General features: G+C 41.0%; 1 protein-coding gene and 1 long non-coding RNA gene across 4 annotated transcripts in view; one reads left to right on the top strand and one right to left on the bottom strand.

Annotated features, from left to right (window-relative positions):
* Positions 1-22,531, bottom strand: part of LOC148001969 (uncharacterized) — a 955,959-nt gene that overhangs the window by 826,340 nt on the left and 107,088 nt on the right. The window lies entirely within an intron of this gene.
* LOC148001970 (uncharacterized) lies at positions 336-5,636 on the top strand. The gene is made up of 2 exons (XR_015634479.1): positions 336-488; positions 4,139-5,636. It is a non-coding gene; the product is annotated as an uncharacterized LOC148001970 (long non-coding RNA).

The raw sequence follows: 22,531 nt of genomic DNA, 5'->3' as shown, positions 1-22,531 counted from the left end.
ATGTGCATAGTTTGCATGAATGAGAGTTGGAGCTTCTGTGGAAAGCCGCAATAACATTTGCCACCACAAGATGGTGCTGGCTACCACTGCACCCCACATGGAAAGCTGGGATAGCATTCGCCATTACAGGATGGTGCTGGCTTCCGCCGTGCCAGCCCGACTTCCTTTCAGGAAGCTAGATGTGTGCGCATGTGCAAGAGTGTGTTCGTGCCAGGTCTTTGCCCACTCTGGGGCGTGCCTATGAGATCATGGGTAAGCGACCAATCAGGTGTGGATAAGCCGCGCCATTCTGGGGCCCCAGTTTCTCCTCTTCAAGATGTAATAAACACTTTGCTGCAGAAGGATCCTGGTGTCCGTGCGTGCGTTCCTGCTGGCGAGACGTTGGGCGCGCGACATATGGTGCTGAAATCCAGGAAAAACGCCTCACCATCTCAGGCGCCGAGGAGAGCGTCCGCTCGCAGAGAGGATTCAGAACTGCAGTTTCTAGGGTAAGCTCTGAGAGATACGTTTGGTCGTGATCTCTTTCACTTCTCTCCCCCATTAGAAGATGGGGCAGAGGCTTTTGTTATCGTTTTAGCAGCCCTCATTCTTTCTCTTTTGGTTTTTGACTTTGCGGCTGCCACTAGGCACAGTCAGAGGTTGTGCCTAGAAGATGGGAAATGCCGCCTGACAGTGATAGAGGGACAGGGAGTGCTAAGGGAGTTACAAGACAGCATGTCAGAAACAGATCAGGATGAAAGATTAAAGAGCTCAAAGAGAAAAGGTTCACATAAGAAAACAGACCCTTCCAAAGGCTTTAGATCCGAGGAAGCGAGAGATAGGGGAAAGAACACCCCGGGAGAGAAACAGGGAAAGGAAAAGAAAGCTCTGAAAAGGAAAAGCCTTTATCTGGTAAAGGAGTTAGAGGCTTCGGGACTTGATAGTTCAGAATCAGATGAGCTTAGCCCCTCTGAGGAAGAGGATTTAGAAGATGAGACAGCTCACTATGAAGAAGAAAGATATGGGCCTAGGTGGAGAGCCACTGTGAAGAAACCGAAAGTTATCAATCCTTTGTGGGCAAGGCTGGTAATTTTGTTTAATTTTCTTTGTGTGGGAAGCCATTACAGCTGTTAGGACAGAACAGAGTGTCCTTGTAGAGCAACAAGAAAGTATGTCGGAGGGAGAAAAGGTCACGAAAGAAAAGAAAAGGTGATAAAAGGAACACAATATTTTGGGAGAAAAATTTTGTCTTTGTGCTTATAAAAGGTGTGATTAGGCTCTGGAAACGTCACAGAGTCATACTGATTAGATTTGATAGAGGTAGACCGCCTGAAAATTTATTCAGGAGAATCAAACAAAAGGATATCTTAATTCTAAACTTTTGTCTTCAGAGTTGTAGTGTTTCACTTCCATACCATTTGTGAATGTCAGTCATGCTGCTCAGATATCCCGTAATATATCTCAGTATCTTACAGGAATTTGGTTTCAACACGATGATGGACTAGTCCAGGAATTGAGACAATCCATCATCCATATCAACTCCACTCGAGTGGATGGTCACCGTGGAAGTGGTGGGAAAGGGGAAATCTTACCTTTCTGCTGACTCCTATTGGAATCTGGTCCTTTTCGTGGGACACCATCTAGTTTTTTCCCCTTTGTCTATTGTCTGTCCTTGGTGCACCAAGCTGTCCATGTATGTCAGTTTATGTCTGTGGTTTTTGTTTCTTGTTGCTTAAATGTTTTATGTTTCATTTTCAAAAGAGAAAATGGTAAAAACTTTATCTGCCAGTTGTTCACACCTTGATTTGGTTTTAACTCGTTTCAAAAGAGGAACAAATGAATAAAAAGCAGTTTCAATCAGCCCTTGGAGCCCTGTACCTGTAGCCAGGTGTCTAGGTCAGCTGGAGAAGCTGCCCAGGGGTGAGCGTCTGCATGAGCTGTAGACTCAACAGGTGACAAGATGCTTCTCTTAAAATCATAGCTAAAAAGGTAAAAATGGTGCTTGGTCTATATATTAAAGATATGTGTAGACACTTCAATTTTGTTTCTCATTGGTTTTAAATGTATAAATATGCTCTACATGCCTTGGTTATGGACTATTGGCTTTTAAGTTATTAGATATGGTTAAAAAGGTATAACATTGGTAACAGAAAGTTGACATAAAACTGGTAATTTGGATAAAGTCATTCTCGACAACATGTGGCATGAGCCAACCTAGGGAAACAGGTCTAAATTGAGACAATATTTTTAAGGAACTCTTAGAAACCAGGCTTCTAAAAGAATTTAGGACAATGTCTCTTTTTGAGGTACTGGAGACTACACCATCGTGCGTTCATATGTAGGAATTAGCAGTCAAACTTTGTAGCATAAAGGATAGACTTGGTGTTTTGGAGACTAGATTTTGGAGACTAGATTGTTGGAGGTTGAGTTTTGCTTTCCAAAGTTGTGGTTTGCCCTGAAGTTACTGTATTTTGATGATAATTCCACTGCCCCAAGAACAACTGCCTAGTCACATACTCAGAACTCAGGTGACTTTCCAAAGTTGTGGTTGTGCTCTGGTGGTACAAGGAGAACTTAAAGATTGTGATTAAGGATTGCCAGTGTTGCATTGACTAACTCAAACTTATTTATAATTGAGAAAAAATCAAACAGGTAGAGATTGTTACAAGATTCATGAAGGATTGATGAGGTTTTAGAACTTGTGAGAACATTACAGCCAGTTTGTTTACTCCAACTGCCATTTCAAGACAGATTTAGAGGATTGATTTTATACAATTTGTTTACATCATAGCTATTGTGAGTTTTCATTTCATGAGCTTGCTTATAATTTTAGAGAGCCCATGAAGTGATATCATTAAAAATTTTACAAAAGAATGGCTAATAGCCTTATTATGTAATTTTGTCGCTTCTTCAACGTAAGAAGTAAGAACGTTAAATCTTTAAGTGTATATGGAAATTTTTACTACAATCCTTTGCTCTCAAAAATGAGCTTTAATATTTGGGGAGTAGCTGTTACACTACTCCAGAAAAGAATATTTGAAGCTAATTTTAAGCCTCCAAGCATATGTTAATTGCCAAAGTACCTCACCTTACCAGAGGACTTAACTTTGTTATCCACAAAGTTGGAGATAAAGCTTCAGTTGTGTTAATACAGAATTGTAGGCTAGAGTCATGGAAGTATTTTAAAAAGAAATTGTAAATTTTTACATACAACCCATAGGAACTGTGCTTACTGTATTTATAGGTGGTTCATCTAATAAAAAGGCTACATGTATGATTGGATCACTTGCTTATTCTTTTGAGTTTCTGCTGCTTCAGCACAGATTATTAAATTACGTGCTGTAGCCACTGTTTTTAAATGTTAAAATCAAGATTTCAATTCATATACTAATAGCCAATGTGTGGCTTGTGGTTTACAATTGATTAAATAGTTTTCTTCTTTTTAGATACTACTAGCCCTCAAATTTCACAATTACTTAATGATTTATTAGAGGCAGGTTTTCTACTTGAAATCAATGAGTGATGAATTCAGTGTGAATATCTGACAACTCACTGTCCTTTCAGTGCTGTGGCTCAGACAACTAAATAAAACCATAGACCCAGCTCTTTGAAAATGGTCATGGAGTTGATAACACACCCTCACGAAAAGAGGAAGACACCATTTGCTTACTTTCAATTCCCAGCCTCGCCCTGCCAGTTCAGGGATTTCTAGTATGACTGAATCTGGACAATATTTACAAGATTTGGCATTTCTAATTTATGCTTATATTTAGGTAAATAAAGTTTGTGCGGTGCTAGAGAGATGGCTTAGTGGTTAAGAACACTAAGTACTGTTCCTTTATAGGACATTTAAAAACTCAACCTGGATTGCCTGGACCCCTTAACGAGGGAGGACAATGATACTAGACAGTTTATATCTTAATAAATAAAAAGGGGGAGTCGAGGAGGCTCATTACCAAGAGTAGCTGTTTCCATGGCATTCTTCACCCTTAATTTTTTAAATCTTGATGCCCAAGGCAATACTGTGGCCGAACGTCACTGTTCAGACCCTGAAAGACCAAAAGAGATGGTAAAATGGAAAGATATTTTGACTGGTCAATGGAAAGGCCCGGATCCTATTTTAATAAGATCCAGGGGAGCTATTTTTGTTTTCCCGCAGGAAGAAGACAACCCATTCTGGCTACCGGAACGACTGACATGGAGAATTCTGACGCCTAGAAATCACTCCCGGATGGATCCCTCGGAAACTACCTCTAGCCCTCGCACTGCCTCTTTAGATTTGGATTCCTAGTACTTCAAAGAATGGGTGGGGGTGGCTCTGTTTGGTGCAGCCCTATGCTGTGGATTAGTGTTCATGCTATGGTTGGTTTGCAAACTCAGATCTCAACAGAAACGGGACAAGGTCGTTATCACTCAAGCACTTGTGGCCATTGAACAAGGGGCCTCCCCTGGAATTTGGTTATCTATGCTCAGGAAATAGTTGTCATCTGAGTTCTCTGCTCTTGCACCCCATGGATTTATGGATCCATTACACGGGGATGACAGAGACTCAATGATTCTTTGATCAGCCCTTCTACATCGCTGAGGTTTCCTCATTGCATGCAGTAAGTTGATCATGATTTCCCCACTAACTCAATTTCTGGCTGGCCTCTTTTGTAGAGTTCGCCCTAGGTCGTTTAGCAGTTACTGTCACACAGCACTGAGGTATCCAGAGACGGGCAACTTTCCTCATGCACAGACCGATATAAGACACGGGGCCCAGTGGCGATAGGGTTACCCTACGACGGATAAGACGGTGACATAGAGGAACGACCTAAGACAGGAGCCACAGCAGATGGACGTAACTGCAGAGGCCTAGACAAGCCTCTTACTAGTAAAACAAAAAGGGGAGATGTGGAAAGCCGCAATAACATTCGCCACCACAAGATGGGGCTGGCTTCCACTGCGCCCCACGTGGAAAGCTGGGATAGCATTCACCATTACAAGATGGTGCTGGCTTCTGCCGGACCACCCCGACTTCCTTTCAGGAAGCTAGTTGTGTGCGCATGTGCAAGAGTGTGTTCATGCCAGGTCTTTGCCCACTCTGGGGTGTGCCTATGAGATCATGGGTAAGCGACCAATCAGGTTTTATATGGAGCAGCTTTGATCAGCATGAAATCAGGTATACTAGGTTGCAGTGGTCACCTATCCAGGATGGTATAGGCCCAGTCCCTCAGCCAATGGACTTCAGCACAAAGGGCTGACCTTCTGGCTTTATCCCATTCATTTTGCTTGGAGAAGGGCAAAGACATGCATACTGCAAAGAGTTGACATGCATTTGCCAATGCCAGTGTCCATAGGCCCTCTTTAGAGAGAGGGGACTCCTCACCTTGACAGAAAGAACACAGGAAGAAACCAAGTGACAAAAGAAACAGGAGGCAAATGGATGGCAGTTCTTGTTGAACATGAGACACATACTCTCTGCTGTTATCAGAAGACAAAAAATTCTGTATATGGTTTACCTCTACCTTTGAGATTTGACAATGTCCTCACCTTCATGAACAAACTTTCCCCTAAATCTGGCAAAAGCCCTAAATGTTCATCTAAAATTACATTGTGCATAGAGACGGCAAAAATCAGGAAGGGTAAAATAAATGTGTCGATGAAAGCTATGAAAATTGGACTAACCTCCTATTTTTTGCCCTAAGGGTCAGATGCCACCCATATTGAGATGTTCACTAGGTAAAAGTTACTAGCCATTCCCCTGTCACATTCTTAAAGACCCTGCAACAGACCCAGAGGACTATTCACAAGGCTGAGACCTTGTTCATATCTGAGATTGACCAAAAGTTCCAGACTGGAAACCTTATGTGGACAGAGAGGATCCTGACACAGAGCTTGGAACCAATGGTGAAAACCCATATATTGTGGTCCTCAGCACCCAGTGTGACCACACCCTGCTAAATGGGGCTACAGAATATAGGTCATCACCAGAGTCTCTAACCCACTAACGATAAAACAGACACAGTTCTTATAATGATAGTTTTCTCATTTTCTTTAGATTTATATGTTTCATTAATCATTTAATTAAGCCATACATGTTTGAACACAAAAAAAAACATTTTAAAATAATATTTGTATGATTATAACAACCTTCCAAGCTTAACTCTTTAAAATCGTATGTTCTTAAGTTACCAAATATTTTCTATTACTTCATCTCTTTTGTCTTGATCACTCAGCAAACTTGTTTTGGCACAAATTACCACATGAATGCTAGAGCCCAGTTTCGTATGCTATTCACAGAATGATGTCATGGTAATGATGCCAGCCACAGTGGGCTTCCAACCTCAATAAATTGTACTTTTTTTATGTTGTCTTTTCTGTAGGAAACTTTGATAATCCAAAAGATCAGAAGCAGGGAGCTCATAGCCAATCTAAGTGCTACCTCCAATTCTATCAGCTAGAAATGGGACCAATCTAAGGTCACTCCGAGGCATCTCCAGGGAAAGGGTACATGTTTAATGTCACCAAGCTACCAGATAGTAGTTCCTGGGTGCAGATTCCTTTAGTCATGCACAGTAGATTAACTCCAAGAATGACAGTCAAATGTTTTTCAGGCCCCAGAGACTACATACCCTGCTCTCACTAACAATTTACCCAAGTGTTGAGGAGTCAAATCTGGACCACTAGTAGCTGGTTCCCTCAAGAATTGCAGGACTGATGGGGGTCCACAGCACTTATGGCCTGCAAACTCACACAGCAGTCAGTGTGGCTCTGGTTCTTGCATCTTGAAATGGAGGATTTGGATTTGAGAAGGCAGATCGTCTAATGCAGTGTACACAGGCAAGTGACTTCACGATCACAGGGTTTATGCACACCTAGTTTTATTGGCATAAAAATGTTTTCCAACCCACACCACATCCCAGGATTTTGGGTGCGTCTGCATCCTCAGTAACACTTCTATTGTTGGACTTTTCTGTTAATCTGTTCTGGACTTGTTATTTCACTGATAAAAATTCTTTTTAGACAAACTATGAGGTGGCTTTGAACTGACTATGTAGTCATGGCTGACCCAAACTCACAGAGATCCTCCTGCTTCATCTTCCCAGTGCCAGGATTACAAACATGTGCCACCATGACTAGAATGTCTCTCCTTGAAATCTGGATATGTTTTACATGTTAATGTTGGTGTTGTACATACAGTATACTTCAGGCCTGCAATTTGGAGATTTTCTTGTTTATGAAGCTTCCTCTGGACCCTTTCCCTATTTTTAACATGCCTGCCTATTCACACAGATTTGGAGATGTCCTACCACATGAATTCCATCCCCATTACTAAATCACATGCCCGAGAATCAACTTAATGAAGGGGTGTATGTTGGCCAACAATTGGAGGCCACAGTCCACCATGGCAGGTTGAGCAGCTGTCTGTATAATACCCTCTCTGAGAATGCAGAGAGCAATGAATACTTATGCTCCACCCCTTTCTCTTTATATACAATCAAGGCCTATTGATTGATCAGTGCTGTTCACTGTTAAGATTAATTGTCCAAATAGCCTGACTCCAGTAATCTCTCAGGGTATCCAGAAGACTTTGTAATCAAGGTGTGGTACATTTTTTTAGGCTCTTGTTTTTTTGTTTTTTTGTTTTTTTGTTTTTGAGACAGGGCCTCACTCTGGGCTGAAGTTGTTCTTCACCATGACATATTCTCTGTCTCCAGGTTGTTAGAATTGCAGGACCTAACCACCACATTTGCCTGGAAATCTCCACAGACCTAAATCTATTTGTTTCTTGGTGATCGAAAAGAGAATCTAACAATGGTCAAGTTAGGCCCAATGTCTTTGCTCCTTTCTTTCCTTGCTGATTGGAATGTAGAAGTCTCAGGTATCTCTCTAGTACCATCTCTTCCTGTGTTCCCACCCCCCATGACAATAATAGACTAGAACCCTGAAAATGTTAAGCCAGTCCCAATTAAAAAATTTCCTCTGTAAGAGTTGTCATGGTCATGGTGTCTCTTCATAACAATAGAACATTGACTACAACACTAGTACTATGTCTGATCTTAAACAACTGTAAACTCAACCAGGCATGATGTGAGCAGAACATCCATGTGATATGATGTTGTGGCGACAAGCTCACAGAGAACCCCAACCAACAGTACCTGTAACGTCTTATGGGTAGGTCTCTGTTTTCTTTAGTGTCCTCTTTCCATCTATCTTCTGATTTTTATTCTCCCCATGAACAGAGTGTAAAAATACATTGCCTTTAATTCTAAGTCATCTTTAGCCTTCTATTTAAGGCCTGAGTTTATGAGACAAGGTTACTTACTAGAATCTTCACCTTTGGTATATTTCTAATCTCTGGACTCTTGGGCCCTGAAGAACAAATAAGAACCAGATTCTTAGAGACTCTCAAAGAGAAGAAATGATGTCCATGAACTCAGTGAAAATTTTTATCAACCCAAAGTCAAACTGATTCAAATCAATGCTGGCCCACTAAATTATCAGAGCATCTTCAAGAGAGAAAGCTCCCAGTACTGGAGACAAAAGTTGAATCTTGAGCTTTTAATCTCATTTCAGATGAAAGTGATGTTGACTGGGAGTCAGAGGCAGGAGGATCTCAAGGTTGTGTTAAGTCTGGACTGTGCATTGAGAGCCTTTCTCAAAAGAACAGCCATAAGGAATTGACATGGAAACATCTCAGGGGATGTCACTTTATATGATTTGGTGATTTAATCCTATGAAAAGAAACTCAGATATGGGGTGACACTCTAATGGCAGAACCTTGTCTAGCACAGACAAATAGAAGGACAGGTAGGAAGGAGGAAAAAGGGTCAAAGATGAGTGATGCTACAAGCATTCAAATGTTAAGAATGCTATCCCTAAGAACTGGAGGAATGCTAGTTGTCCCACACTGTAGCAGTGCTTACAGTTACTGAAGTTCAGAAACTGGAGATGATTGTCCCTGTGTTGCTGTACAGAAAGGACTGGAACAGTAGCAAAGACAGTGGCTGTGCCCATTTCATGAGTGCTTTAGAGCAAGACACTTTCTGAAGAGGTTTCCAAATAAAAATGTCCAAGTGGAACCTCTGAGCATAAAATTTTCATAGCTTAGGTAAAATCAGATTTTTATTTCCAAATGAAGTTTTGAAGGTTTTCAAGTTGTTCCTCTAGAGGGTGCCCAAGTGCTTGAATAATCTGTCATTGAACCTCTCCAGGCATCTCCCCAGTGGTCAAGGTTTAATATGGGAAAAGTTAATTATTTTTACACAGTTTGTTTTGTTTTGTTTTGTTTTTTGCTTGTGTGTGTGAGCTGTCCCTTGTCGAGAACAGCTTTCTGTTTTCTTCAATGAGGAGTGTCGCTCATTTCTGACCCTTCATTAACTCAAAGTGAAATGGTTACAAATATTTATCCTGTTAGAATGGGCTGCATCTTTTTCACATCTCATTAAAAAATGACAACAACGATAACAAAACTCTGGCTTTTGAGATGATGTATACTAATTCACATTGTTTACCTACCTGTAGTGCTATATGAACCCTACTTAAAAGGCAAAATAAACTTGGTTGATATTAAAAAAAAAAAAGGTGTCAGAGCTGCAGAGGAACAGCCTTGAAAGATGCTACATACAGGGAAACTCCAGGTTCAGCCTCAGCTCAGGAAGAAGATAACAGAACACAGAAATCTTCCTGTTCCTGCTAGCGCTGTGACAGCACACACCTGCCCTCCTGATGCTTGGGGAACTGAAACAGGAGAGCCTGGAATTTGAGGCTACAAAGGGAGGCACTGTGCTTTCTCATTACCAAGCCTACTATAGCACAGATCAGCACAACTCAGAAATGGGTCTCTCCCGCTCTTGCAGTTGCAAAGGGAAATGGGATGTAGCTTTGGACAGTTCTCAAGCTCCATCTGAGTCTCCCCTCTCCAGCTCCGAGCCCAGTCTCGCCAGTTTGTTGGGTGTGAATTCTATGATCCCAAATTAATGTGCAAAATCTTTTTTCCTATAATTCAGCTTTTCATCAAAGCCACTAAGGACAAGAAGCTAACCAAAAAGCCACGGCTTCTTAAGAACTTTTTACTTCTTTTGTTTTCAAGGGCCCAGGTCACCATCAAGGAGACTAAAGCTGGGGTAGGAAGAGCATGAGACGGTCTCAGAGGTAGTGGGCCTGTACTGGGAAGATCTTTTCAGATACCCCTCGAGTGCTCTGAACTCACAGGCAGGGGATTTAGATGTGGGACTCACTATCCTAGTAGCTAGATGTGGAAATGGCACTTCCAAGTCCTATTTGGGGATGGCTTGCCCAGGGAGCTTGGCTCAGTGGAGTGTAGAATGAATGCCAACATTAACAATAATTCTGGTGCAAGTGCAAATGTCTGCATCGAGTTCTCAAAAAATCCTTTTATGGTCCACCTGTTTGGACACACCCTGGTTCCAAACCTTGTTTTTCCTCAGGACCCACATTCTTAGAAACTTGCTAGCTTGCTGTAGACTTGGCCTGCTTCTGCCTTCTGTTCTGCAACACTGACTGGGTGCTAAGATTCATTCTTAGGCACTGTGACATTTGAGCCTTTGAAAAATATATTATGTTTATTCACACCCCCTCTCTTTGTGTGTGTGTGTGTGTCTGTCTGTGTGTGTGTGTGTGTGTGCACTTGTGCACATGAATTCCACTGTCCTGTATGGCATCAGTGGATAACTTTTGGGAGGAGTTATGTCCTTTGGACCTGATTCCAGAAATCACACTCAAGTCACCAACCTTGGTAGCAAGTTCCTTTACCTGATGAGCTTGTTGGTCCAGTCTGAGCTTTCATTGAACCCTTAGCCCCTCGTTCCCCATCAGCAACAAGAAAGCAATCTCTGCAGGGTTACTTTTGGTCCAAGGTGACTTTCTTAGTTCCCAACAGCAACATTTTAATTAAAATTCAACATAGTAACTAAATTGCTAAATTTAATAGGAATTACAGAATGTGGGCTTTTCTGATTATGTATTGCTTTCCATATTCTTAATTAACAGTCTTCTATACAGTAAAACAGTCATCATTTAGACCTATTTGGTTTCCTGAAGATACATTTTTAGGAAGATTTTACGAAGTTTGGATGTTTAATTTGCTCCTCAAATACAAATTTTCAAACTAGGAAGTGAGTGTTCTATTAACTTCAAATGAGAACTCACTCAATAGATTTTTTTAAAAACGCTTTTGAGTCATTTGAAAGCTCTTTCTACCTCCTTCTTTGTAGGTCTCAGAATTCCTGGGAGGCCGTTTGTTTTCCTAATGAGAAAGCAAACTGGGGTGGAGCAGTGGATGCACTGACACTGTCTCTCCTCTTGCTGTGCCTTTCATGCAGATGCCTGAAGCCTTGGAGGAGCTGAATGGTAGAGTTTCTTTGTATCTTCCAGAGGAGAAGAAAACACCATCCAGAATCCTTGTGACAAGCACTCGCTTCCGATTGAGCAAGTGTCATGTTGCCTGTCATCTGAAAGGCAGCAGAGAACCATCATCATTGTGTCCCCACTCTAAAAACAAAATGCAAGTCTCTGGGCATTCTGGTGGCATCCTGCTGCATAGGACATTATTGCACTTGGAAATCCTCGGTCTCCACAAATGGTTCTTCAAGTCTCAAGTCATGTACATTATCAGATCATTGAGCTCCTCTGAAGGACACTGGTGCTACTAAGGCTGGAGACGGTAAGACATGTGCAAATCCAGTTATCCTCAAAGGCTCCAGTCCCTCGTGAGTTCTAGGTTACCTTCATGGTTCTCATCTTTCTTGCTATCCTCTATGACTGGTGATCTACTCAAACTTCCGTTCTAGCAGGTCCTCAATGAGTTTCAGGCTCAAAACAAGAACCAAAGATAGTGACTGATGGTGCTGCAGGATAGCAAACATCCAATAGCCAGCAACATAGAAACTTCACAGGACTCTGTGGACTGTGTGAATGACAGTGCACATCCTTTAAATCTAGTCTCCAGGTTTCAGTGACTTCTGTTTGCTACAGTGAATGGTGTGAGCCTTGTCTAGTTTACTACCAGGCACAGATGGAGTTCTTAGAACTCCCTTTGAAAACATTTAGACATGTGTAGAAATCAGGAAGTAAAGACAGAGTGTTTTGAAAGACACGAGTCCTGTCAATGAACTATGCAAGCCCAGTGTTAACGTCCTCCATGACGTTCTCCTTTCCTTCATGTTTATCTTTGCCTTCCTTTGAAGAATGACCTACAGCAAGTAACTTGCCTTCCAAAGCCTCTGACTTACAGATCCATAAAGAAAACTATGAATTTTAGATTTCAAGTACTAAGTATTAGTCATAGTTCTTCAAAGAAATGAAAGAAACAGAACCAATTGTATATGTCTCTCTCTGTATGTGTGTTCTGTATACACAGTCATATGATGCACAATGTTTTTTTCAATATTGTATTTCACACTCAAGCTACAAAACTGCCTAGGAACAGTTTTCTCAGTTTGTATTCCAGCCCTTGTCTTACATGTGGCTCTCTATGTGTGTCTACTTGTAAAGCCAGTGTTATGTTTGAAAGAAATCTAAAAACAGTAGAGCTCACAGTTGAGATCTAGTCAGCCTGACAGCCTGAGAATTAAAAATGTCACTGACAGATCAATCCCCCAAACCAAGCTAGGAATCAACCTTCACCTATATTCCTCTTTCTATAAGCCAGCAACTGGCCAGATGTCACACATACATACACACATACACACATACATACACACACATACACACACACACACACACACACACACACACACACACACACACACACACACACACAGAGGAGCAGTTATGTCCTTTAGTCCACCAGTGTGGATGCTAAGCTCTTTAGAACACTCATCCAGATATGGTAAGACATAATATTTAGTCAGCTCCTGGGCATCCTATGCCTGACCAAGTTGACATGCAATTACTAATCACATGATGTTCTCCAAATACAATGGCCTCAAGAACAGGAACTGAAAATTAGCAAAGCTTTATGTCTCAGTTCTAAAGCTGAGGGTATCAATATGTTTTCTGTTAAGAAATCCTAGACTATGTAACAACTAAACTTGTACTGAGATGCTGATGCTACAATTAGAAGTGGGAAAAAAATCACTTCTGAAATACAAAATGAGGATTCCAATTTACTAAGACAGCCTGATGGTCTAACTGCAGAAGTAGAGACAGAAATCAACCATCCAGTCATATGTCTGAAACACAGAACACAGTAAAACTGCTACCTCTCTGTCCAATACTAGAAACAAACAAACAAATAAACAGACAAAACTAGTGACTTGAATATGTGGCGACTGAAAGCACGCAGCCCAGAAGTGTAATTGATACTATATGAAGTTGTAAGAATGTAAGACTCAGCTCTGGTCTCTTTCTTGTAACAAGTCCACCTTTAAGTAGGGATTACTCATGAAGAACCAAGGCCACCTGTCAGGCAGACAAACTTCCCTGCACCTGAGATCAGGGTATGCCCTGCTTAAATGTTTGCCCTAAGCAAATGTCAGGGGCTTCATACTGGCTGTCTCACATTACTAGGATGCATATCCTAGGGTTTGAGGGGTTGTCATTGAGGAATTGATGTAGACAGAGCTTGTTCATCAGAAACTAGACTGTCCACACACCTCTCTGAGAATCCTCTCACGATGCACTACTGAGTTGGGGTGGAAACTAGCAAGATAAAGGCAAAGAGGTCTGGGGTGTGGATCTCGAATTTTCTCTAGTATCTATTAAAGTCAGCAGAGTCTGGATACCATGTACTCATGTAGTGACAAGCTAGAGACAATTACATAGAAATAGTGCCACAGAGGCTTTTGTTATAAGGGGAACATGAAAACAGAAAGGATATAAAAGCATTTGGAAAGTAAACACAGTGGAAACAGCATCAGAGCCTGCATGTCCTTCTCATTCCCCCAACCACATGGGATGAGATGGTATAAGATGGAGATGCCACTTTGGGAGGCAGCGTTGAGGATGCTACTTGCCTGCAGTTTACAGCTTGAAAGAAAACTAGAGCAGTTTCATACCCATTCTGTCAATGCTCTGCCGAGTTTAGCAGTGGGGTGGATAGTACTGCTGTGGTAAATGAGCCTGCAGGCTTCATAAGTAAATTCTGTTTGCTTTAGTTTGCTAGAAAACCCTCTGCATTTCAGACCCCATGCAAATAAATATAAACAGATAATCCAAACTTTTTAATAAAATCGGTTCTTCCTCTCTCTCTCTCTCTCTCTCTCTCTCTCTCTGTCTCTCTCTCTCTCTCTCTCTGTCTCTCTCTCTCTCTCTCTCTCTCTCTCTCTCTCTCTCTCTCTCTCTCTTTGTTGGAGGCTGGATTTTTTCAGTGATGCACAAACTTTTTCTGAGTAGCCTATAGATCAGCCTGGTTCAAAGACAAATGATGTGCCTACATACCTCTGTCTCCAGAGTGCTGGGATTAAAGGTGTGTTACTGTTTCTTGTTTTCTGATACTTTTCATTGTTGTCAATAGGTAAAATAGAATTCATTTTTATTTATGTTTTGAGTGAAATTTTCCTGCCTACCAAAATTTGATTGCCTTTCTAAGTATTTTATCTGTAAGTCTAGAATGAAATAAAAATGAATTGCTGAGAATGGGAAAGCTATAGATGCCTTTCCTAGGTTTTGCTTTGATGTTCTACTGGAAATACAATTGTGGTGATGAGAGAACTTACTGGGGCTTCCTTTATCCAGACAGGAAAACAATAGACGATCTCAGGGAATTCTGTTTCTTGTAGTGTTCTGGAAGGAGAGGTGTCTTATTATCCTTAGTGTGATGTTTTCTAACATTTTGTACAAGGAGTTTTCCTACATGTTGTATTTTGGTTCTCAAGTTGGAGCATATTTTTACTTAGCATTTGTCCTTGGCAAATAATGTTTTGTAATTCCTTTTAGTCTCAACCTTATGTCATAGGATTGTAAGCCTTGTGCCTGACACTTAAATATGAACATGAAACCCTACTTGTTTTTTAACATTTGTTCCAAAACTTAATAATAATTGGTGAATTCCATAGTATGGACTATGCTCCAGGACTCTTTGCTAAGTTGTTTCCCATTTAATAAACCAAAGCACTCTTTAAATTTAGTGTACAGACAAAGGAACAGGTTTGTAGAGATAATACTTGGTTGGCTCACATGGTATAAAAGGAACCAGAATTTTTACTTCCCTTTGATTCATAGCCCAGGTCCTAACACTTTTCTGAGCTACATTTTACAAGGACAAATTTTGAATTTTTGCCATATATTTGTAAGTGTGTGTTCCTCCAAATTACTGGCAGTATTTCATTATTTCTGCCCAAGAGGATGTTGTCTGATTCCTGGCAGATGTAGTGGCCGGTGTTTGCGGGATGATGGGATTTGGACTCCAAGCCTTATGATCACACAGCAAGTTCTTTTAACCAGGAAACCATGTGTCTAGCCACCAGATCAGTAGTTTATAAACAAGTGAATATAGATTTAAACATGGACACTAAGAGAGGAGAAACACACATGCAAGCATGAAAGTCATGCGAGAAGGAGAGGCAGATGTGGGGAAGTGAGCTGTGTAAATCAAAGACAGAAGTGAGCGGGGACCAAGAATAGATGATTTGAAAAACCTTTAATTAATTTATTAATCCATTAATTCATACATTATCATATTCTGTGTGCATATGCCTATATGTGTTAGTGTGCATATATGGATGACAGAGGACAATGAGTGAGGAGGTCCTCCTCCTACCACATGGGTTTTAGTAATAGAACTTGGATCCCCATGGTTGACGACAAGTTCCTTATCCCCCTTTTTAAAATTACAGTTACTTGTGTGTGTGTGTGTGTGTGTGTGTGTGTCTGTGTGTCTGTGTCTGTGTGTGTCTGTGTGTGTAGAGGGGCAGGAATTGTGAGTGTATATGTGGTAGAAATTATTTAATCCCAACCCAGGTTTTCTCACCTGCCTCTGACCACTTAGTTCCCAGATAAAAGACACCCACAAGCTTCATATTTACATTAAGCTTTAATCAGCACAGGAGCTGGGCAGCCATGGATCCTCTGGCTGTTATGTCTGTTTCCCTGCTATTAATCCCACTATATAATTTGCTGTGTTTCATCTGAGCTGCTCTTAACTCCAATTAGCCAACCCACTTGACCCATGGCGGCTTCCTCCTCCCTTCACCTTCTTTATTACTCATGGTTCTTCTTGGATGCCTGAAGTCCTGGGATGTTAAACCCTGCCTGTGCCCAGCTGTTGACTGTTGGAATCCTTATTCATCTATCAGAAATATTTTGGGTAAACGAGTTTTCATACTATCACTTGGGTCTACATGTGGACTCTCTTGTCTCTGGGACAATCAGGTCGTGGAGTTCTGCAGTTAGCATTACAATACAGAGCAACAGACCAAACCTCAAAGCATGGAGGTCAGGGCCATCTGGTAGGAGTCAGGTTTCTGTGTAGGTCCCAGGTAGTGAACTGATTATGTCAGGCTTGGCCACACAAGAACCTTTACCCATTGAGCTATCTTCCTGGCTCATGAAAAACCTTTTACAGGCTAGTTTGGTCTTGTGGCTCTGCATATGTGAGCTTGCATGTGTGCAGGCCAGAGGACAACCTTGGGGTTTACTCTTCAGGTGCTGTCCACCAATTTTTATAAAATGGGAGTTTTCATTTGACTAGGAATAGAACAGGACAGCTCGGCTGGCTGGCTAGGGAGGATATGGAGTCTCTGTCCCCCCAGCAAAGGTGTGTGCCATCAAACCAGGTTTCTTTATTGTTTTTGTTATTTTAATTGGCTTCTTGTGTTTGGACTGAAGTTTATCATCTGAGTTTCTGGCTCCACTGCTTTCCATGAAGCAGGAGAGGACAAAACAAAATGTCTGTGATTGATGTGTGTATTGTATATGATTGTCCTTGAGTCTAGTATAAAAGTGAACCAGAATGTGGCTTTCTGGCTCAGTCTTGCTTGGTTACACTCAAGGTTTAAGAGGAATTTCTTGAAGGTTTAGTTATACAACAAAGGCTGGATAATTCTCTAAAGTCCCTGACTCTTACATCTGAGATTACTACCTTTCATTACTTCCTTTCATTTTTCCCATTTCAGGCACAGTCTGAATTATGTAGCTGAAATGTGGAATAAAGTATTAATACTAAAATTATTAAGTGTTTTTAAGTTAATTAGGGCACAGGTGAAACTATTGGAAAAGACTGTATCTGGTGCAAATATTGAGTTTTCCCTTGCCTGTGATAGTCCAAAGGTAGGTAGCCAATCCACAGAGGGCAGCATTTCTCTGGCTATTCAGGGCCACAGGTCCCTCTGTCTGCTTAGCCATTCTCTAGGGATTAGGGTTGTCACTATTTTTCTTTAATTTAGAGAAATGTCATGAGGCGACTGCTCCTAGCTTGCCAGCTGCAGGGCACCCTAGGATGCTTCGGTCACTCTCAGCACACTGAGATACAGAGGAGGCAACTTCCTCAAGCAGAGGATCCTGGTGCTCTATTTCCCAAATAAGCTGCGAACCTGAGGACGTGGACTTCATGGTCATTTTCTCGTGAGAAAGTAACTTTGTTCATACCTTAATTAGACAGCAGGACCTCTAACACGTCTAAGAGTTGGACTGCTGACAGATTTCTCAGTCTTCAAGGAGGTTTGGGTCACTTTGATCCAAGATGTGCTCTTGCTAGAGAAATAGCAACTGGTAAGAACTAGAAATGGTGGGAAACTTTCATCATGCTTTGCATTTAAAAGAAGTTGAAATGGAATAAACTGTGCATTGGCAGACTGGGCTGTGTAACCTGTGTCCAGGGTAATGTGACCCTTACTTGGGACCTAAGTGTACCAGACTTTAGCAGTGAATTAATTAAACAACTTTGGCTCCTTAGTACAGTCATGGCTCGTGCCCAAGAGTTCTCTGGTTTCGAGAATGAAAGACACATTTCTAATTCTCCTGACAGATACCATACATCTCCCTTCCACCCAGGATCCCAGGTTTCACACCTTTAAATGTATGTTTTATCTATGCTGCCCTGTTACCTTCTGGGAAACACCCCACTCCCCCAATAGTGTCCTCTTTCCTTCTACCTACAACATAGGCTGCTTTCTCTCCTGTAGCTCTTAAATCTGATCCTTCTAATTCTGGATCATGGCTACTCTCTTCATCCTTTCCTCTCTCCCAATCCTTTGACCTGTCTTTCTGTCTTTCTGCTCAGCCATTGGCTGTGGCAAGACTTTATTATCAGTTGAAGTCCTCAGGGGCACTCAGGTCTAGAAGTGAGGCTTTTGGGGGGAGAAAATAAGACAATCCCTAACACCAGATGTTGACACATTACACAAACATTCTTTTTTTTTCTTTTCTTTTCTTTTCTTTTCTTTTTTTTTGTTAACTTGAGTATTTCTTATTTACATTACGAATGTTATTCCCCTTTCCAGGTGTCGGGGCAAACATCCCCCTAATCCCTCTCCCTCCCCTTCTTTATGGGTGTTCCCTTCTCCACCCTCCCCCCATTGCCGCCCTCCCCCCAACAATCATGTTCACTGGGGGTTCAGTTTTATCAGGACCAAGGGCTTCCCCTTCCACTTTTGATCTTAATAGAACATTCAATGCTACCTATGAGGTCATAGTCCAGGGTCAGTCCATGTATAGTCTTTAGGTAGTGACTTAGTCCCTGGAAGCTTGGTTGCTTGGCATTGTTGTTCAAAAAGGGTCTCGAGTCCCTTCAAGCTCTTGCTATTATAAATAAGACTGCTATGAACATAGTGCAGCACGTGTCTTTTTTTATATGTTGGGGCATTTGTGGGTATATGCCCAAGAGAGGTACAGCTGGATCCTCAGGTAGTTCAATGTCCAATTTTCTGAGGAACCTCCAGACTGATTTCCAGAATGGTTTTACCAGTCTGCAATCCCACCAACAATGGAGGAGTATTCCTGTTTCTCCATATCCTCGCCAGCATTTGTTGTCACCTGAGTTTTTTGATCTTAGCCATTCTCACTGGTGTGAGGTGAAATCTCAGGGTTGTTTTGATTTGCATTTCCCTTATGACTAAATATGTTGAACATTTCTTTCGGTGTTTCTTAGCCATTCAGCATTCCTCAGCTGTGAATTCTTTGTTTAGCTCTGAACCCCATTTTTTAATAGGGTTATTTGTCTCCCTGCAGTCTAACTTCTTGAGTTCTTTGTATATTTTGGATATAAGGCCTCTATCTGTTGTAGAATTGGTAAAGATATTTTCCCAGTGTGTTCGTTGCCATGTTGTCCTAACCACAGTGCCCTTTGCCTTACAGAAGCTTAGCAGTATTATGAGATCCCATTTGTCGATTCTTGATCTTAGAGCATAAGCCATTGGTTTCTTGTTCAGGAAATTATTTCCAGTGCCCATGTGTTCGAGATGCTGCCCTAGTTCTCCTTCTATTAGTTTGAGTGTATCTTGTTTGTTGTGCAGGTCCTTGATCCACTTGGACTTAAGCTTTGTACAGGGTGACAAGCATGGATCAATTTGCATTCTTCTACATGTTGACCTCCAGTTGAACCAGCACCATTTGCTGAAAATGCTATCTTTTTTCCATTGAATGGTTTTGGCTCTTTTGTCAAAAATCAGGTGCTTCTAGGTGTGTGGGTTCATTTCTGTGTCTTCAATTCTGTTCCATTGATCTACCTGTCTGTCTCTATACCAGTGCCATGCAGTTTTTTATCACTATAGCTCTGTAATATTGGTTGAGGTCAGAGATAGTGATTTCCCCCTGAAGTCCTTTTATTGTTGAGAATAGTTTTAGCTATCCTGGTTTTTTTTTTATTCCAGATGAATTTGCATATTGTTCTGTCTAACTCTTTGAAGAATTGGACTGGTATTATGATAGGGATTGCACTGAATCTGTAGATCGCGTTTGGTAAAATGGCCATTTTTACTATATTAAGCCTGCCAATCCATGAGCATGGGAAATATTTCCATCTTCTGAGTCTTCTTCAATTTCTTTCTTCAGAGTCTTGAAATTCTTATTGTACAGATCTTTTACTTGCTTGGTTAAAGTCACACTGAGGTACTTTATATTATTTGGGTCTATTATGAAGGGTGTCGTTTCCCTAATTTCTTTCTCTGCTTGTTTCTCTTTCATGTAGTGGAAGGCTACTGATTTATTTGAGTTAAATTTATACCCAGTCACTTTGCTGAAGCTGTTTATCAGCTCTAGTAGTTCTTTGGTGGAACTTTTGGGATCACTTAAATATACTGTCATATCATTTGCAAATAGTGATATTTTGACTTCTTCTTTACCAGTCTGAATCACCTTGATTTCCTTTTGTTGTCTGATTGCTCTGGGAAGAACTTCAAGAACTATATTGAATAAGTAAAGAGAGAGTAGGCAGCCTTGTTTAGTCCTTGATTTTAGTGGGATTGCTTCAAGTTTCTCTCCATTTAGTTTAATGTTAGCAACTGGTTTGCTGTATATGGCTTTTACTTACACATACATTCTTGATATTGAATAAAGCAACTATCTTTAATAATATAGGAATTTGATCCTTAGTACTAGAGTGGGTAAACATAAAGAAGAAAATGGCAGACATTTTACCTGTGGACTCTGTTCATATGTTTCTGCCTAGAACTTAATCACATGCAAACTCTTGGTTTGAGAGAAACCTAGGAAATATAATTCATAGTTGCCAACTCTGTACTCTATTAAAGATGTAGGAAATGTGAAGGGAAGATAGAAAATAATAGTACAGACTCTCTCAAAATTCTCTGAGGCCTGTGGGTTAGTACTCCAGGGACCCTGGAGGCGTGCTGTAACCAGAGACACAGGAGGCCTACCCTAAACAGAGACAGTACTACCTAACTCCCAGGAGACCAGCTGTCACCCAGCTCACAGAGCTCTACATTCCTCCAGTGAGGCTGAATCCAGTCAGAGTCATGAATGATAGTTAACACCAGAGATAAACATAGGGGAGAGACAAACTCCAGGTCATAAACAACAGAACCCAATGCAAAATCTGCTGCTCACTCAGAAGACCTATAGTGTGCTTAACCATCATACGTAACAGGGTATCTAGTGTCCTCCGCTGGCCATGGACCGAACTGCATGCAGAGGGACAACAGACAAAAGTCAGCCAAAGAACAATTCATCAAAATAAATAAAAATGAATACATTTTTCTTTCAAAAAGGCATACAAATGTATGGTCAAGGCAAACAACACCCAAGAAAACGCAATAACGCAATATTTCATAACAACCCCAGAGTGCAAAAAACAGCATAAAAACAATCTCTTAAACCTATAATAATTCTATACGTATTTCTTGAAATAGCAGTTGGATTAAGCAACCAGGCTGTAATGCTTTTATAAGTTCCATAGCCTCATCAACCCTTCGTACCTATCTCCACCTGTTTGATTTTTCCTTACTTGCAAATGTGTGTGAGTTAGAATCCCGCGTCTCTTTGTGACCGAACTGTAAACTGTAGTCAGTGTAACACTGGCAATCATTAACCACAATCTTTAAGTTTCCCTTGTAACACAAGAGCACAGCCATAACTTTGGAAAGCAAAACTCTCCCTCCAACAAACAATCTATTCTCTAAAATTCAGTCTCTCTAAAACTCCAAATCCATTCCTCGTGCTATAAAGTATGACTGCCAAGTCTTGCATATGAACGAACAATGGTGCAGGCTCTAATACCTCACCAAAGAGACATTGCCTAAATTCTTTAATAAGTCTGGTTTCTGTGATAAGAGTTTTATTAAAATATTATCCCAATCTAGACCTGATTCCCTGGGTTGGCTCATGCCACGTGTTGTCTAGAATGACTCCACTTTTAAGCCAACTTTCTGTTATCAATGTTACAAACTTTTAACCATACCCAGTAACTTAAAAACCAATCACCTATAGCCAAGACATGTAGAGCGCATTATACATTGAAAACCAAACGGAAAAAAAATGAAGTGACAACGCATATCTTTAGTATTTAGATCTAACACCATTTTTACTTTTTCTAGCTGTCATTTTAAAAGAAGCACCTTGTTACATGTTGAATCCAATAATCACAGTCAAAGATTTCTCTAAGAGAAACAGCTAACAGCTCCATTACCACAGAAGCTTTGAAGCTGCTGGCACCTTTAAGATAAGCTAGTGTAAACATTTAGCCAGCCCCCTGGGAAGCTTCCCCAGTGGACAGACCTAGGCTCCTAGCTACATTCCTCCATTGATGCCAGATCCAGTCAGAGACATGTATGGCTGTTGACACCAGAGATAACCAGTTATCTATGATGCAGGTCTTCAAAGGTTAATTTAAAATGCTTTTTATTTATTTGTTCCTTTCTTGAAAGGTCTTAAAACTAAATCAAGAGAGGAATCAACCAGCATTTAAAGTTTTAACCATTTTTTTTTCTTTTAAACATGAAACACAAAACATTCAAGCAACTAGAAGCAATACCCAGCCATAAACTGACATACATGGACAGCTTGGAACACCAAGGAGAGACAATAGACATAGAGGGAAGGAGCTAGATGGTGTCCCACCAAAAGGTCCCAGATATTGTACTTAAAGGACCCATAGCCAGACATAAGCACATCTCCAAAAGGAGAAAGCAAGGAGGCAAGAGGTTTCCCACCT

This window comes from Rattus norvegicus, chromosome 12 (assembly GCF_021556685.1).
Source record: "Rattus norvegicus strain SHRSP/BbbUtx chromosome 12, alternate assembly SHRSP_T2T, whole genome shotgun sequence".
Taxonomy (NCBI): Eukaryota; Metazoa; Chordata; class Mammalia; order Rodentia; family Muridae; genus Rattus; species Rattus norvegicus.
The sequence above is the reverse complement of the archived record's forward strand: the minus strand, read 5'-3'. Positions and strand labels throughout refer to the sequence as shown.